We start from the raw sequence: 17,336 nt of genomic DNA on the forward strand, positions 1-17,336 counted from the left end.
TCTGATTACAAAACTCTTGTGTTGGAACCCATAGGTGCCTTTCTGAGGGATGCCTGGTTTATCCTCCTCAGAGGGCCTGTGTTGAGCAGCTATGTTTTATTAAACACAGCTGATTCAACTTAAGGTTTTGGACTCGTAGGAGACTTTTAAAAATCATTGAGTATAATTCACTGATTTTACATTTGAAGGAAATAAGAGTCAGAGAGGGAGATACTCAAGATCACACAGATAATAAACTAGACAGGGAACTGCACAAAAATAACTTAGTGCAGAAAATACAGTGGCATTTTGGGGGAACAGGTGAGAAGAACATAAATAAAAAAATAAATTGGGAAAGTAAAACCAACAGCAAGCAGACTATCTAGAGCAGTGCTTTCTAATTGAAATATATTATGAGCTACAAATGCAAGCCACATGATGTAATTATAAATTTCTAGTAGCCAAAAACAGTAAAAATAACCAGAAAATTAATTTAAATAATTTATTTAACTCAACATATTCAAATTATTATTTCAATATGTAATCAATATTAAAAACTATTAATATGATATTTTATGTTCCCTTTTGGACTAAGTAATCAAAATCTAGTGTGTATTTCACACTTACAACATATATTAATTGGAACCAGCCACATTTGAAGTGCTCAGCAGCTAGTTAGTGGCTATAAGACATCAGAGATAGAACACATCCATCATTTCAGAATGTTCTATTGGGCAACATTGATTTAGAACAATGGTTCTTAACTGGGGGTGATTTCTTCATCCTAGGAAACATTTGGCAATGTCTGGGGAGATTTTTGGTTGTCACAGTTGAAGGGGAGACTGCTACTGGCATCTAGTGGGTAGAAGCCAGGGATGTGGCTAGACATCCTAAGAAGTTGTGATGCATAGGATGGCCCCCACAAGAACAAAAAATTGGCCCCAAATGTCAATAGTGCTGAGGTTAAGAAATCCTACTCTAGAGAATTGAGTGAGCTAATGAGAAATTATATTGTATTTTTTGTGAAAGCTCTCTTTCTCTCACTCACTTGACAAATATCAGTGAAGTTTCAAATACTGCCAGGTACTACGTTAGCGCTTTAGAAATAAAGACGTCAGGCCGGACGCGGTGGCTCGCGCCTGTAATCCCAGCACTTTGGGAGGCCGAGGCGGGCGGATCACGAGGTCAGGAGATCGAGACCACAGTGAAACCCCGTCTCTACTAAAAATACAAAAAAAAAAATTAGCCGGGAGCGGTGGCGGGCGCCTGTAGTCCCAGCTACTCCGGAGGCTGAGGCAGGAGAATGGCGTGAACCCAGGAGGCGTAGCTTGCAGTGAGCCGACATCGTGCCACTGCACTCCATCCTGGGTGACAGAGCAAGACTCCGTCTCAAAAAAAAAAAAAAAAAAAAAAAAAGACAGGAGATAGAAATAAAGACGTCAAACATCACCAAACATGGTCACTGAATGCAATAGGTGTTATACTATATAAAGAGCTGAAACGGGGCAAAGGAAAGAGTCATCAACTTTGCTTATGTTTTTATCCACTACAGAGTTAACATAAAGTCTTATATAGAGATGAGTAAAAAGGAAAATAAAGGAAAGAAAACAAACAAACAAAATCAAGGCAAAACCAGAGGAATCGGAAGGAAAAAAGAAAAGAAAGACAATACACTAATTTGATAGACTGTGCAGGAAATCGAAAGGTAAGGCAGAGTGAGATGGAATCTAAGTAATATGTGGAGAAAACATAAGAACAGCCAGTGACATTATCCACTGCTGTCCATATTCAAATATTCAAATATTGCCCACTGTTTTCCCTCTCCTCTCTCGGTGGACATTCCTAAAGGACCCGCTCAGAGGCTACCTCCAACAATGAGTGTTCTATTTCTTTTTTCCTTTGAGAGTAAAAAGAGCTGATTTTCTGGAAGTATGTCAAGTTGCTCTCCACTGGGATTGGAAGGCAGGCTGATTGGAGATACAACGGGGTCAGTGTCTGGACAGCAATCTGTCATGAAGCAAAGCCTGTCATAGACAGCCCTGGAGATGTAGACAAAAAGGCCGGACTATTATTTTCCAGAGAGAGCCTTTAAAGCACCTTGGGGCCGAAGATCTGCACAGCCCTGGGCTTCCACGTTGGACCACCTGCCAGGAACTCTGCGTCAGGCTGACCTCTCCCACCCAATGTGAATAACTTCCGAGAGGTAGTCCCCACATAAGGGCAGGGGCTGCAAGCTGGCGAAGAAAGAGAAGAGATTTATAGCTCTAGAATATCTCTCCCTTTTGAAAATGAAATGGCACATTAGCGGGGGAGAGGGGCTTGGCTGAAAGGGCTTATCCCCAGGCATGACAAGTTCAACCTTCATTACCCAGTGCAACAGCTTGGGTCGGTCCAGGCCAGTCTGCCGAGGAAAGAAAGGATGGGTGTGTTTAGTAACAGACGAGAAGAGGCTCCCTCAAGACTTATTTGATCCATTTTTTAAAAGCCTTATCCCATATGATTTGTTCCCAAAAGATAGTGTTTGCCTGGGGGCCAGCACCACCACAGGCCAGAAATCATACCAGCATGGAACACTCCTGTTATGGCCTACTCTACAGTATACTAAAATTGGGAAAAGAACTCTATATACCATTTAAAAATATCCTCCCAATAAAGAGAGAACAAGTTTTTGTGTCTTTTGCGGTCTTTTTGATTCTTCCAATCTTGAAGAAATTGCTTAGAATCTTGAAAACCCTGATTATTCTTTTAACTACTAAAAAGGATCAGCTATTTTAAAAAAATAGGATAATGATGGCCTCTTTGATGTGGTTCCTGCATGAACATGGTTTACTTCCTGTCAAGTCATCTCTGCTTTTTGATGACTAGCAGGAAACTTTCACCATCAGAAAATACAGCATTCTTGGGGGATGGTGCCTTCTCTGAAGTTTTGAGGGACAAAGAGGAGCTCTAGGCAGAAAGACGGAGGTTAAATTCCAGAGTTCTACCACGACGTCTGGGTCTGCGGCTGGACCAGGAAAATCCATACACAATGAAAACACAGACACGGGAGATTTGCACAGCTTTTAACTTAGGTCAAAAAAACTTGTAATTTGTTAAGTAAGAGGGCACTAACACGTGCCATGTCACGCTAGATTTTCTTGAAAAATAAAAAAAATAACAAAGTTAAACTTTCAGTCAACCTGAAAATATTAGCTTTTTTGGGGGGCAGGGTGGAACGAATGGAACAGCAGCGCCTTTTTTTTTGGATTGCCCATTTTCCAAATCTTCTCAGAGAAACACTGATAGGGGAATCAGGAAGACAGGAAATAGAAATAGGAAAACAAATATTGGAAATGTACTTATGAAAGATACGGCACAAGGAGAAAAGATAGGCCTCTGTTACTGGTGACCAAGGTATACAGTAGGACATAGTGATTGATAAATGTTTTTCTGAGATTGAAATTTGCAATGTTTTAATTGAAGGAGAAAAGTGCAAATGAATGAGAAGCATATGGTATGTTGTATGCAAAGCAGACTGAAGCAATATTTTATCATTTTAACTCTGCAATGGCAAATACTTTTCAGGAAGTATACATCACATGGTTTTGGGAAAAAAGAGGTTCTAATTATAGGAAATTTCACTCTTTAAACCGTAAAAGAACATTTTGAAGAAAAAAGAAAAGAAATCCTTGCCCACAAGCATGATAAGATCAAAGATCAGGATCCAGTAGACAAGATTCTTTGTGTTGGCCAAAATTTTATCCAAAAGGGTATGTAAGACGTTGTGAAAGATTTATTTATTTATTTTAGCATTATAAAATTACTTTATTATTTAGAATACTTGTCATATACAGCACATAATTTCTCAAAGGCGTTCCAAAAAAATCTGAATCCTATGTAATGTTAAAAAAGGTATGCAAATGAAATTGTTACATTCTATATTATATTTTTGAAGTGTCACTATGCATTAAATACCTGATAAAGATTTAAATACCTTAATAAAGATCTAGATCAATGTGACAATAAAGAACTGCATTGATCAACTATGGCTGTATTTGATCCAGCATTTCCCAGATATATTTGATTATGTGAATCTGTGTTTTTTTTTCCACCCATTGTGAGAGGTTTAAGAATGAGTTTCCTACCTGGATGTAATTACTCATTGCTTAGTACATGCTTTTGATTGAAATGTTTTCCTTTCTTTTACTAAATAAAAACGGCATCATAAAATTTTAAACGTTCCTTATCTGGTATTAAATTGTTCTGACTTCTTCCTTTTTATTGAGCAGGATTTTGTCAGAATAGGAAAGTCCTTTCTCCTCTGTGCATCTCCTTTCTGACCTTCAGCCAACAATCATCATGCTTTTTTAAAAAATTGATTTTTAAATGATAATGATAATAAAAACAAGGCCGAAGAAGATGATAGGATATTTAATGTCTTGTTTCCTGAGGTAGGTGGATGCTGGTTTAAATCTGAAACAAACTCTAAACGTCTGTCATTCATTCCTTCAATCACAATTTCCAATGTTCTATCTGGTCTCAGAACAGGAAAACAGGTCTAAAAAAATGTCAGTTCTACTGATGTCCTGGGTTTTATATTGAGACATAAGGGGTGGGGAAATGGGGGACCCACTAATAATCCTACGTTTTTACCCACATGAGGGTCCAGGGATTGTTTACTGTACTTAGCCTCGAACCTCTTCTCTCCCATGGTCTAGGCAGGAATGCGGAGGGAGTGCTGACCCCAGCGTCACACAAAGAGCCTTGGACAATAAAGAAGGTCGCCTCTTTCTATACAGACCTGCCTTTGTGCTCCGTGTGGGGCTTGATCTTTGCGGCCCAGAGCTCAGTAGATGCCAGGGAGATAGATGTGATGTGCTCGCCTCATCCCGGGCAGCAGCTGAGCAACTTTCACACAGGCAGGCAGGTACAGCCAGCCTAGTAACAGATGAGAACCCCTGGGGAGCCCGTGACTATGGAGGATGAAAAATCAAAAGAAACCATATTGGACACAGATACAAAGGGAGTCCCCCGCTCCTTTTCTCTCCTCCCTTGTTCGCTTTCTGTCCTTCCTTAGGAAACAGCAATGAATGTGGAAAGCTGGCTTCCCCCTGGAAGCGTTGTTCCTTGGAGGGCAGGGCCTCCAGATGCTGTTCTGTGCAAATGGTTCCTCCCTTTCCCGCCTGGGGGACAACGAGCTGTTCTTTACCCCATCTGCAAGTCCATTTTCTGTCTTTTCTGGATGGGAAAGGCAAATGAAGGGATAAAAAAATGTTCCAGAGAACGATTTCCTCTGCCTCACTCTGGGTGAGCGGAAGTGCCCTGGGGTTGCTGTCCCTGCCCACATCAGGATATCACTGTCCTGGGATTTGGAAGCAAGGCTCAGAAGTGAGTGCATAAAGTACCAATGAAAAGTTTTCAAAACACTAGATGTTTTCCGCAAATGTGAAAGTAGGTGGTGAAGGCATTTGAAAGGACTTAGGCCCCAAGATTATGTAACTACTTTTAATGTAATGTAACAAAATTGTGTATTTCACTGTTAAAGATGCCCACCTCCCCTTTTCCTATTTGCTTTAAAAATACTGCAATACAGTTTACAGTGATTTTTTTGTTTGTTTTTTTAATATTACCGTTTTGTGAGGTAAAATCAATTTTGTACAGCCTAGTCATATGACAAATATATAAATAAATAACAAAGAATGATAGCCCATTACCAGGATTCTAAGATAAGTAGTAACTGTGTGAACTCTTTCGGTGAGGTCAAACCATGGCTAAAATCTGTGTCAGTGAGAGTTCCTGGAATTTCCGTGTTGAGCATCTCAGTGCTCCTCATGCCTTCAGCCCACATTGACGTAAAAGAAAATTAGAACTAAAGCTCAGATAATATTAGTAAATTTGATATATGCCAGAATGGGTAAGAAGTATTTTTATAGTATTACCTGGCAATCATATATATTGCCTTATTACACACAAGTCTAACTAATATTCTGCTGAAGCAGGACCCATGGGTATTATATTTTTAAATGTAGGATGATCATACAAGTTTCGGATACTTCTGGTAGTATTATTAGTCTGTAATTTTATGCAGATGTTTCTTAAGAGGAGTCAATAACTTACCATTTAGAAATAAATTAATTCTTTAAAGGGAATCAATGCTTCCTTGTTATAAAGTGAAAACACAAATAACACTCTCACTATGGATTGGCCTATATGCCCATCCACATGTATATATGATCCTGAAACTAACACAGCAGTACAGTGGTTTTGTGGGGATTTTTTTTTTTCCTTCTTAGAGAACAAACAACTCTAGTTAACAAAAGAGCATTTAAGATAGTGGTAAATAAATCTCAATTCAGCTCCTGAATGCAATTAAGTAATAGTGGATGAATTTAGAAATACAAAGCATGGGATACATGTACTCCCTCCCACGTTCATGACAGGCATCATAATTAATCCTGACATTTTGTAGCTGGCTACAACTCAGAATCCATCTCAATAATACTCCAAGGGATCACCACTATGTAATCAAGCTGCCATATAAGATGACCTTCTATTTGCCACCCTTGGACTAGTTTCTTAATCTACTTGTGCCTTAGTTTCTTTATTAGAGAAATGATCACAAAGATTAGAGTCCTGTATGGAGACAGGATTGTGAATTTCTGGAATAGATTATCTAGGGATGATGATATATATCTTTTTTTGGAAAGTAAAAATAAAACATAATATCAGTAGAGAAGAGTTTCAGTTAAGTCCATCTAAAAATAAGTTAAATTGCACATAATATCTGAGGACCTATCCATTTTTAGAATTCCATCATGGCTGCCTCGCCTCCTCAAGAAATTATTACTCCTAATATCATTGGTAATTAAAATGTATAATAAGTCAGAGATTTAATACAAGTGGAGTTTCATAGGCAAAGAATACTTCTCTAAATACATTTATTTCATGAAGACAAGGTAAAGATACTATTGAGTCTCTTATTCAATGTTTTTCCTAAATAGCATATTCCTCTATAAGTCAAAATATGACTACTGGGATATCTAACACCTGGAATACTCTTCCTTTCTCCTCTCAGGTTTGCTCTTGTCTTATTTCAAGTCTTTGCTGAAGTATCAGCTCCTCAAAGACGCTTCTGTATTGCCTGATTTGAAGTACATTGTCAACATTCCTGTGATTTTATCTCATAGCATCCTGTTCTTTCTCTTTACAACATTTACCACAAAAACTCCTATCTATCTATCTGTCTGTCTGTCTATCTATCTATCTATCTATCTATCTATCTATCATCTATCTATCTTTCTTTCTTTCTATGCCTCTCATCTATTTCAGCTATCTCAACTTGTTTAGTAAGTTGTTTTTTCCAAAAGGGTAGGGACTATATTTTTGTTCACCACCTAAGGCCTTAACATATTCTAGAAGCCTTGGCTGTACACTAGACTCACCTATGAAACTTTTTAGAAATCTCAATGCACAGACCAAACCCCCCAAAAATTATTAATACATCAGAGAGGATGTGTATTAGTCTACTCATGCTGCCAGAACAAAATACCACAGACTGGGTTGCTTAAACACCAAAATGTATCTTCTCATAGTTCTGGAGGCTAGAAATCCAGGATCAAATGTACCATCAGGGCTGGTTTCTGGTGAGGCCTATCTCCTTGGCTTGTAGACAGCCATCGTCTCACTGTGTCCTTACACAGCCTCTTCTCTGTGCACTCACACAGACAGCAATAGAGAACAAGCTCTGGTGGCTCTCTTTTTATAAGGACACAAGTCTTATTGGATCAAGGCCCCACTCTTATGACTTCATTTAAATGTATTATCTCCTTAAGACCCTATCTCCAAATACAGGCACCTTGAGGGTTAGGGCTTCAACATAGGAATTTGGGGAAAGGGAAACAATTCCATCTATAACAGGATGAAACCAGGCATCTCTGTGTTTTAAAGCTCTGTTCCAATGGCCAACCATCTTAGTCCATTTTGTATTGCTATTAACAGAAGACCTAAGGCAGGGTAATTGAGAAAGAAAAGAGGTTTATTTGACTCACAATTCTGGTGGCTAAAAAATCCAAGATTGTGCAGCTGCATCTGGTGAGGGCTTCATGCTGCTTCCACTCACAGCAGAGGGCAGAGGGCTGGGGGAGCAGGCGTGTGCAAAGGCAGAGGAAGCAAGAGAGGGAAACTGAGGAAGCCAGATTCTTTCAAACAACCTACTCTCTTGAGAACGATTTCATTCCTGGAGTGAGGGAGCCAAAACTCTTTGACTCCAGCAGGAAAGCATTAACATATTCATGAAGGATCCTCCCCTATGACCCAAACACCTCTCACTAGGCTCCATCTCCCAATACTGCCACACTGGAAATTCAGTTTCAGCTAAGTTTTGGCAGGGACAACCCACATCCAAACTGTAGCACCAGCTAAAACTGAAAAACCACTATCATTTAGGGAGAAACATCAATATCAATTTTCACTGCAAGCCTTAGCTTTTTTCATGTAACCTTGTTAGTAGCAGCACTGTAAGTTATGACATCCACAGAAAAAAATATGATGTAATCCAGCACCATCAAAAAGGAATGGGGAGGATGGAGATGGACACACTGACTGTGCAGAATGATGCTATTGCTGTGGTGCCACATTCACAGGCCTATGAACGGACTGAATTCAGAAACAAAACACAAAACACTCTCCTTTTCAATAAGCCTAGCAGTTTGCAGTGATGAGTACAAAAGCTGGGAAAAGGTTTTATGCTCGTTCACAATTGGGGCTAAGCTGGTGGGATCACATCTCTCCTAAATGTGGCTAGAGGCAATTAAAAACAAGAGGAAGATTTAAAGCTTGATGCCTCCTAGATGTTAATTGGAAGGGAGAGAGGGAGTCCATGCAAATACAGCCACCTGCCTGGAAGACATGTATTTAGAGAAAGGATTTATGCAAAGCATCTGATTGTCTTTTGCTGTGGATACCCACTGAGTCTCCGAAGCAAGAAACTGGTGAGCTTTGGGTGGGCAGCCCAGAGTTTGGGCACAGTACATCGTGTAGGAAGCAACTGTTTGGGGTGGAGGCCACAGATCTGGAGTCAGAAGAGACCAATTTGAGACACTGCTGTGCCATTTACCCTCTTTGTAACCACAGGGCAAGTTACCCATCCTCTGAGTCTCTGTCTCCTCAATTTTGTAACTAATAACACATGCCTAAAAGGATTGTCGTGAGGGTCATTTGTAAAGCCCAGGATAAATCCTGGTCAGTATTATTACCATGTGCTTTACAGCAGTAATCACTCTGAAACTCCAATTTTCCTTTCACACAGTGAGGGTCAGACCCACCTGCATTAGCTAATTTATGGGACTATTATGTTAACGGAGATGTACTGTTTTTGGAAAAACCTTTAGAGACACTAGATTTTGTCAAATTATTCAATAAAGATCCTTTGTGATTGGATCAAAATCATAAACTAAGCACAAGCTCCAGACACCCTTTCCTTCCTAAAACCCTAAAAATAACAGATTTAAGAATTTTTTAAAACAAATCTGAGAAACAAGAAGTGATGTCTGAGGTGGATCAGAAATTCTGTAGAGTCCCTGAAATAATTGGAAATTTTAAAATTAAATTGGGCTTAAAGAGAAAAGCAAAGGCTGAAATACACATAGGAAGGCATCTGTCTGTAATGTAGGCAGCCTTGGAGGTGTTCCAAGTTTGGACCCAGCAGATATGGGGAGCAGACTGGGGCCCTTGCATGGCTGGCTGTGGAACACAGTGTAAGCAGCCAGGCAAACCAGTGTTAAAAGAAAAGAAACCTTAGACAAATCAAATTTAACAGAGTTCAATTAAGCAAAGAATGATTTGTGAATCAGGCATAACCAGGAACCAGAACAGGTTCAGGAGGCCTCAGCACAGCCACATGGACAGAAAAAGGGAAATGAGGTACAGAAAATGGAAGTGAGAAACAGAAACAGCTAGATTGGCTGTAGTGTGGAGCTTGACTTTTTTGAACCCAGTTTGAACAGTTGGCCGACTTTGGCCAAAACATGATGATTGTTTCGAAAGGTTACAGTCTGTTTACACATCTGATTAGGTTACAGTTCACTATGTACAGAGAAACCAAAAAGGCAGTTTTAGGCTGGACTGAATTTAACAATTCTCACCTTTTGGTCATCCTCTCAATTTTGGGAGATAGACCAAAACTTTAGGCATTGATATCACTCTGTCACCATGATAAATGTACTTATTTTGTCTCAAATCCCACTGGGAAATAGCAGAACAGTAGGTTTTGTGAGGTGGAAATAAGGACTTTGGTTTACTGTTTTTTAGAGGGCAAGAGTAGAGGGGAACTCCTTGTGTTGGAATATCCTGTTTATAGGAGAAAACAAAACCTGGTTTGTTTTAGGATTTATCTCTTTCCCTGAAGTTTTAGTTTGATTATGTTACATTTAGCATGAGTGACTCCATTTTGGTTTGGTCTGGTCTGTCGGGGCCTAGTACACATGCTCAGTCCAAAACAATGACCTTCCAAAATTTTGTTTAAAAAGCGCCCCCTTTTGGTCAGGTTCTCATTTAGGCATCTGTGTGATCAAAACTTAGGGCCTTAGCACCACTCTCATTTACCATCATTTTGGGTTTCTAGTCTTAGCATGTCATTCATAGGTTATGATGTCCTCGTGGTCACACAAGTCCTTGAGTTTTTGTCACTCCAGTCAATGAAAGACTATTTGACATTCTAGAGATGGCTGCATGCAAACATTTAAAACATTTGAGAGAATACAGTGTACCAGGGAAACTACCATTATGTTTATCAGAAGGACGATGCCAAGAGTTTGGAGTCTGCTCCTTAGCCAGGATCCCCGTGAACCAAACCAACTAAAATCAAATAGATCAAAGAATGAGCTAGATAAAGAGTCTACTTGTTTTAAACAAGCCTCTTGTTCTGTTTATTAATTTTTTACAACTGAATCTCTGTGATACTCAATGTATTCCTTTATGTGCAACTAGAAGTGTCAGGAACTGCACAGATACTTCTCTGTTTAGCCAGTAAATAATTTAGAACAAGTCTATTATTTAGCAAAACTTTCACAAAAGAATTTAAAGTCTGTTGTGTAATCATAGCCTTTGCAGTAGAATTTGCTATAGAGCCTATTATGAGGGATATATTTCTAACCATTGCTTCATTTATTCCAAACCATGGAAAAAGCAACCTAACAAATGATGCCCATCTAGAATACTGAAGGTCTCCTGCCAATGTTCCCTTTAACCTATGCTGGCAATGTTCTCTTTAACCTATGATGTAAGTTAAAAAGAGTGGGCCAATATTCTGTTTCTGACCAACTATGAAGCAACAAATGTACAACTAAAATTTTTCACCAAAAGTGGCCTTTCTTCCTCCATCAAGGTGTAAGTTTGTTTATGTATAAGGTTAGCTGAGAAATCCTCCACGAATGAAAGTATACCCCATGAATGCACACAAAAGACCCCTTTTCAGTTCATTGTTCATAGAGGCATAAGCAAGGAGAACAATGAGAGATAAGAGTCTTATGATAGCAGAAAAATTTTGATCTGTGATCTTGGAGAAAAGCTGTCCATGTCTGGATGCCACCTGTTTCTGGGGAGAAACTTCCCTGGCTAGCTTTATCTTAAGGTCTCCAAAGTGTGTACAGTTTCAAGAGTCTGGAGTGGCCCTTCTGAGTGAGATTATGAACTCAATGTTCCAGGCCCCAAAGTTTTCCTGCAGTGTGAGTGGCAAGGGCAGTGTTTGATGTTCTCAGAAGACCCAGTCTCCAGGTTCTAGATTGTGAAAGGGTTGATGATTGTATGGACAGTCAGCGGAGCGTGAAAAGCTTTCTTTACCTGAAGAAAATACACTTTGGCATAATGCATTAAAACCTCGCAGCATTTAGTCATATCAGAGTCCAGTAGCAGAAGATACATGAGGTTCTATTATTAGGTGCATAGCTCTTCCAGTGATCATTTAGGGCCAAACGTACGTCTTCCACTGGAAATGGATCTGATTGTCATCAGTCGGCAATACCTTTCTCCAAGGCAACCCAGTCAATTCAGCTAGTTTTGCCTAATGCTATTGTATCTGTAATACCTTATTTAACTATTTTATAATTTGTCCACTGACACAAATACCTTTATTACTGGAGATTTCTCTAAGAATGTCCCATGAGAAACACCTTTTCAAAAAACTTTTAGCTACTTTTATAACATCAACCCTCTTGTATGAGAAAGCTTTTATACAATCAGAAAACATGCATTGAAAATGACAATTGAATGAAAACTCTCTATAAATGTTTAAATGGCACATCAGGTAGCAGAAATGTAACTCAAGTTGTGAGTGTCTTCCCAGGATTGTAGGTTTGACAAACCAAATATTGGTCATGAACCATTTTAGCAATTTATAGCAGTCAATATATATTTACTTTGAATTATTTTATTTCTTCCGTGATGAGTCACAGAGTGCAGAGCTTTCACTAGTGGAAGGTATAAGGACTCAGGAAGGGCCAGGCTGGTGTCCAGGCTCTCCATGTGTCCACACTTAACATTGGACTTATGTCTTCCTAAATACCCATTTTATTTCTTCAATTTATGTGCATAGCACTGTTTACTGGATGGATTATCATAGGTAACTTGACTTGAAGCATGGGGTTTATTTAAATTGCATATCCAAAGAATTTAAGTACTGCCTGATTTAACATGAAAACCTGGCAATGTACAAGAAAGCTTGATATTTAATTAATTTTTGTCCTGCTTGAGTTAGCAGTTTTATATGCCAGTCAGTCTTTTCATTAGACTTTTGAGAATTCTTACCCAGTCCAAATGATATGATCCTAAAGTTATTAGAAACCGGCATTCAAGAGTGCTTGTCAAGGTCCTTTCCATCCTTTGATGAACCTCCTTGAAAACACAGACTCTAGGATTTTGTATGCTTGTGAAGAGTTTTCAGAAACTGCATCAGAACTAAGCAATCAACTGTGGAGATGACTTAAAATGGTCATAAAAACACAATTGACAAGAAAATTTAGTTATTTCTGTGGCCTACAATAATTTAATATAATAACCATAATTATGAGTGATACTATATATCTAGACATATCAGAATTATGGAAAACCTATACAATTTTGGAGCATATATTAATAATACATTCATAAAAACATAACTGGAAGGTTAAACATCATCTCTTATTTGACAATGCTTCGCATGTTATTTAACATATCAAAAAATCCTGTTAATCTCTCCTTTGGATGCTACAGGGGCTGGAGGGGCTCTCTGCAGCATTCCAAAGTTAGAGGTTAAAAAGAAAAAAAGTTAATTTTGAAGTTCAAATTTGATTTTGAGAAGCTCGTCAAATATGTCAGAGGTTTAAACACTCTAGACCAAAATAAGATCACAGGTCACTATAAAAAAGTCATTTATTTAGACAAAGTAATAAACAAAAGATTTTAAAAAGCAAAAACCTTTACTCTTCAATAGAGAGGAGACAGTTTTCCAAACAGTCAAAAGAACTGAGAGGGACAGCATGAGACAAAATCTCTGTCCTCTCCTCTCTTCTCTGTTTTGCAGTTTACTCAAAAGGTGAACAAAAATATTTGCTGTCTTAGTAATACTACATGAAACTCTTGTTCAAAAGAAAAAAATAAATTTTACTTTTATATTAGTGTATTATCAATATTAAAGAGCAAAATTATAAAGAAATCTGTCACCTTTTGACCACACAAGATTTCCAAAAAGTTTTATATCTTACATTTTTTCCCCAACTTTATATTCATTTAGTCCTATCTATTTTTTATTCCTTCAATTTAAAACATTTAATTAACTTCTAAACTAGACAAAATTATTTTTCTCAACGCACATATTGTCATACCTATACCATCTTTTCACCAAAAGCATATCTTGCTTTTGTTTATGCCCTATATACAGAATTGTTTTTCTCATATCTAGTAGTTTTAATATTAACTATAATTTTAACTTTTAGTAACCCTAATTTCTAGTGAAAACCCTAGGAAGAAGTTTTGTTTTATATCAGTATTTGCAGATAAAAACCATTTATAAATTTTTAGAAAGATGTTTCCTTCAATTATTGTTTATTAAGAGATCTAAATATATTTAGCTTTTCTATATCATATAAAAATGACATGTCAAGTTATATAACTTAAATTCATGTTTAATAATTAGTATTTCCATATTTTAATTTACAAATTACTCAGATATTTTATGATTATGTATTACTTAATTTAACATGAATTTAAAGATTTTAAATTGCTGAAAACAATTTTGAAGCTATGACACAGGTCCCCTCCCTAATGGTTTTCTCCAGTTGCCCTGGGTCTCAAGTAGCCACGTGGCATCCAGGAGGGCTATGAAGGCAGGATCTGTCTAAGTCCTGAATGTACACTGCAGGAATAGAGCTCAGGACAGAAGACAGAGCTGTGAAGAGGATGCCTGGAGGATCCAGTCCCTCCCAGAGTAGCCAAGAGGCAAAGCTAAGGCAGGAAAGAAGGTGCCATATTGGGCTTGATTCTACCTTGTAGCTATTGGGCTAGGTCTCACCATGGCAACCTATCCAGACCCCTGTATCTAGAGGCTCAGAACCAAAAACATAAGCTCACAGTCAATTCAAGCAAGTATTGAATTGTATTTAACTGACAATTTTGAAGCCATTCCTATGTTACCAACAATTTAAAAGCTAGTCATATTTATCAAATATTATCATATACACATATAGACATACAAATGGACAGAAGCTGATCTTGTAGCTTCCATAAAGGATTCTTATTGGTCAGCTTTTAAATAGTTTTTCCTTTCCACATTCAGACTATCATTCTTCTAATTACCTGTTTCATTGCCCTAAGCAATTGTTAACTAGGCAACAAATTTGCATTTCTAGAGGGAAAATGTTAGGTGAAATAAGAAAATTTATATTTGAAAAGCACAGAACTTAAGACTTTAGTCCAAAATATGGCACCATTTGCACCAAATATTGCACCAAACCAAGGAAAAAATGATGTAAGTGAAAGTTCAGTTAAGACAAGATGGCCAAGAAAGCATTTTAAACAAAGATATGACTTGTTATGTAAATTTTAGAACGATGGTAAGCATTTCTAATGTACAGTCATACTTACAAATACAGATTTCCTTTCTAGATGTAAATTTTTTTTACAAAGGATTTTAAGATAGCCAGTTGATGTGGTTTGACTGTGACTCCACCCAAATCTCATCTTGAACTGTAGCTCCCATAATTCCCTTGTGTTGTGGAAGGGACTCACTGGGAGATAATTGAGTCATGGGGGTCGTTTCTCCCATACAGTTCTCACTGGTAGTGAATAAATCTCATGAGATCTGATGGTTTTGTAAGGGGAAACCTCTTTCACTTGGCTCTCACTCTTTTCTTTTGCTGCTGCCGTGTAAGAAGTGCCTTTCGCCTTCCGCCATCATTGTGAGGCCTCCCCAGCCACATGGAACTGTGAGTCCATTAAACCCGTTTTTCTTCCCAGTCTTGGGTATGTCTTTATCAGCAGCATGAAAACGGACTAATACAGCAGTCAAATGCCAGAAAGGCATATTTTAGTTCAACAGGTGATCTTTGTAAATTAGCTGAAATTGTTGAGTTTGGGGTGAATCCTATTAAGGAATAGGACAAAAAAGCATTCTCTCTGCCTGGACTCAGCACGGTTCGATCTGAAAACCGAAGCAAGCCTACTTTATCTTAGGGCCTACTTTTTAGAAACACTTTATCTAGGAGAGCTTTCTTTTTACCTGTGAGATGGGATAGTAACTAAGCTAAAAGGTTAGCAGATTTAATTTTTCTTATCAATTAGTCATTCAAGCTTTTTATTTGCCTTTTATAAACAGTCTTTAAAGTAAAAAAGCAATAAAATTATTGAAATCTTTTCATAAGTGTCTGCAAATCAAGAGGCATCCCTGGCTGATACTAATTCAGGAGCCCTCACTTCCAAATGCCTTTCTTAAAGGGCAGTGTTGTTAGCTTGGAATGTTTCATTGTAGTTTTAGATTACCCTTAGTAAGATTTTATCATTTTTGTGAGTGCTTGCTGCTTCTGAGGCCTAATATTTATGCATGTATAAACTGGAAGGCAGAGTACTCAGGTCTTCAGAAATTAAGGATCCCATTTTTACCCTGAATCCTGGCTTTGGCTTTCAGATCCCCTTGATCAACTAGCCAATGATTTTTCCCTACCTAGGCATGCAATAAAAAGAAACAAGGGGCGTAGAACACAAAAATCTCTGCAAATATTTGAAAGTTGCAGTTTGTACCCCCTGCAGTATTGCCATTTACTACCAGTCTGATGCCTCTAATGAATCCAAGCCAGTTAATTATCAGATCCAATTCAACCCTGGACCCAGTCCAGTTTCTGTCGTCACTTCCAAACCCAACTTGGATCCGAAATTTGCACAAAGAAACTTGGATAGCTCAAAACACAAATCAGTAGACCTTTGGAATCTGGGAGAGAACTTACCAGCAATCCCCAGTTGCTGCAAGAAAGCAACGGCGGGGCGCGGTGGCTCACGCCTGTAATTCCAGCGCTTTCGGAGGCCGAGGCGGGCGGATCACGAGGTCAGGAGATCAAGACCATCCTGGCTAACACGGTGAAACCCTGTCTCTACTAAAAATACAAAAAAATTAGCCGGGCGTGGTGGCGGGCGCCTGTATTCCCAGCTACTTGGAAGCCTGAGGCAAGAGAATGGCGTGAACCCGGGAGGCGGAGCTTGCAGTGAGCCGAGATAGCGCCACTGCACTCCGGCCTGGGCGAAAGAGCAAGACTCTGTCTCAAAAAAAAAAAAAAAAAAAAAGCAATGAACACAATGCGCCTGGCAGGCACCTCGCCTGGTCACCTGGTGCTCCCTGGGATCGCTAGAAGCTCTACTTTGGATCCCACTTCTGATACCATCTGCTAAAAGAAAAACTTTAGACAAATTAAATTTAACATAATTTAATTGAGCAAAGAATGATTTGTGAATTGGACAGCTCCCAAACCTGAATAGATTCAGAGAGATTCCAAACAGTCACATGGTGGAAGAAGATTTATGGACAGAAAAAGAAAAGTTATGCACAGAAAATGGAAGGGAGATGTGGAAACCGCCAAGTTGGTTACAGCTCAGCACTTGCCTTACTTGAACCCAGTTTGAACAGTTGGCCGCCTTTGATTGACCGAAACACAATGATTGTCACAAGAGTAGGTTACAGTTTGTTTACACATTCAGTTAGGTTACAGTTCACTATGTTTGGCAAACCTCTAAAATATGTAAAAAAGCAGCTTTAGGCTGAACTGAATTTAGCACTGGCCTCTTTTTTCCTCCTTGCTTGTTTCAAGCAGCAAGCAGGAAAGAAACTTTCTGTAAGTGGCATCCGTGATTGTGGCTCCCTG

Source organism: Pan troglodytes, chromosome 5 (assembly GCF_028858775.2).
Source record: "Pan troglodytes isolate AG18354 chromosome 5, NHGRI_mPanTro3-v2.0_pri, whole genome shotgun sequence".
Lineage (NCBI taxonomy): Eukaryota > Metazoa > Chordata > Mammalia > Primates > Hominidae > Pan > Pan troglodytes.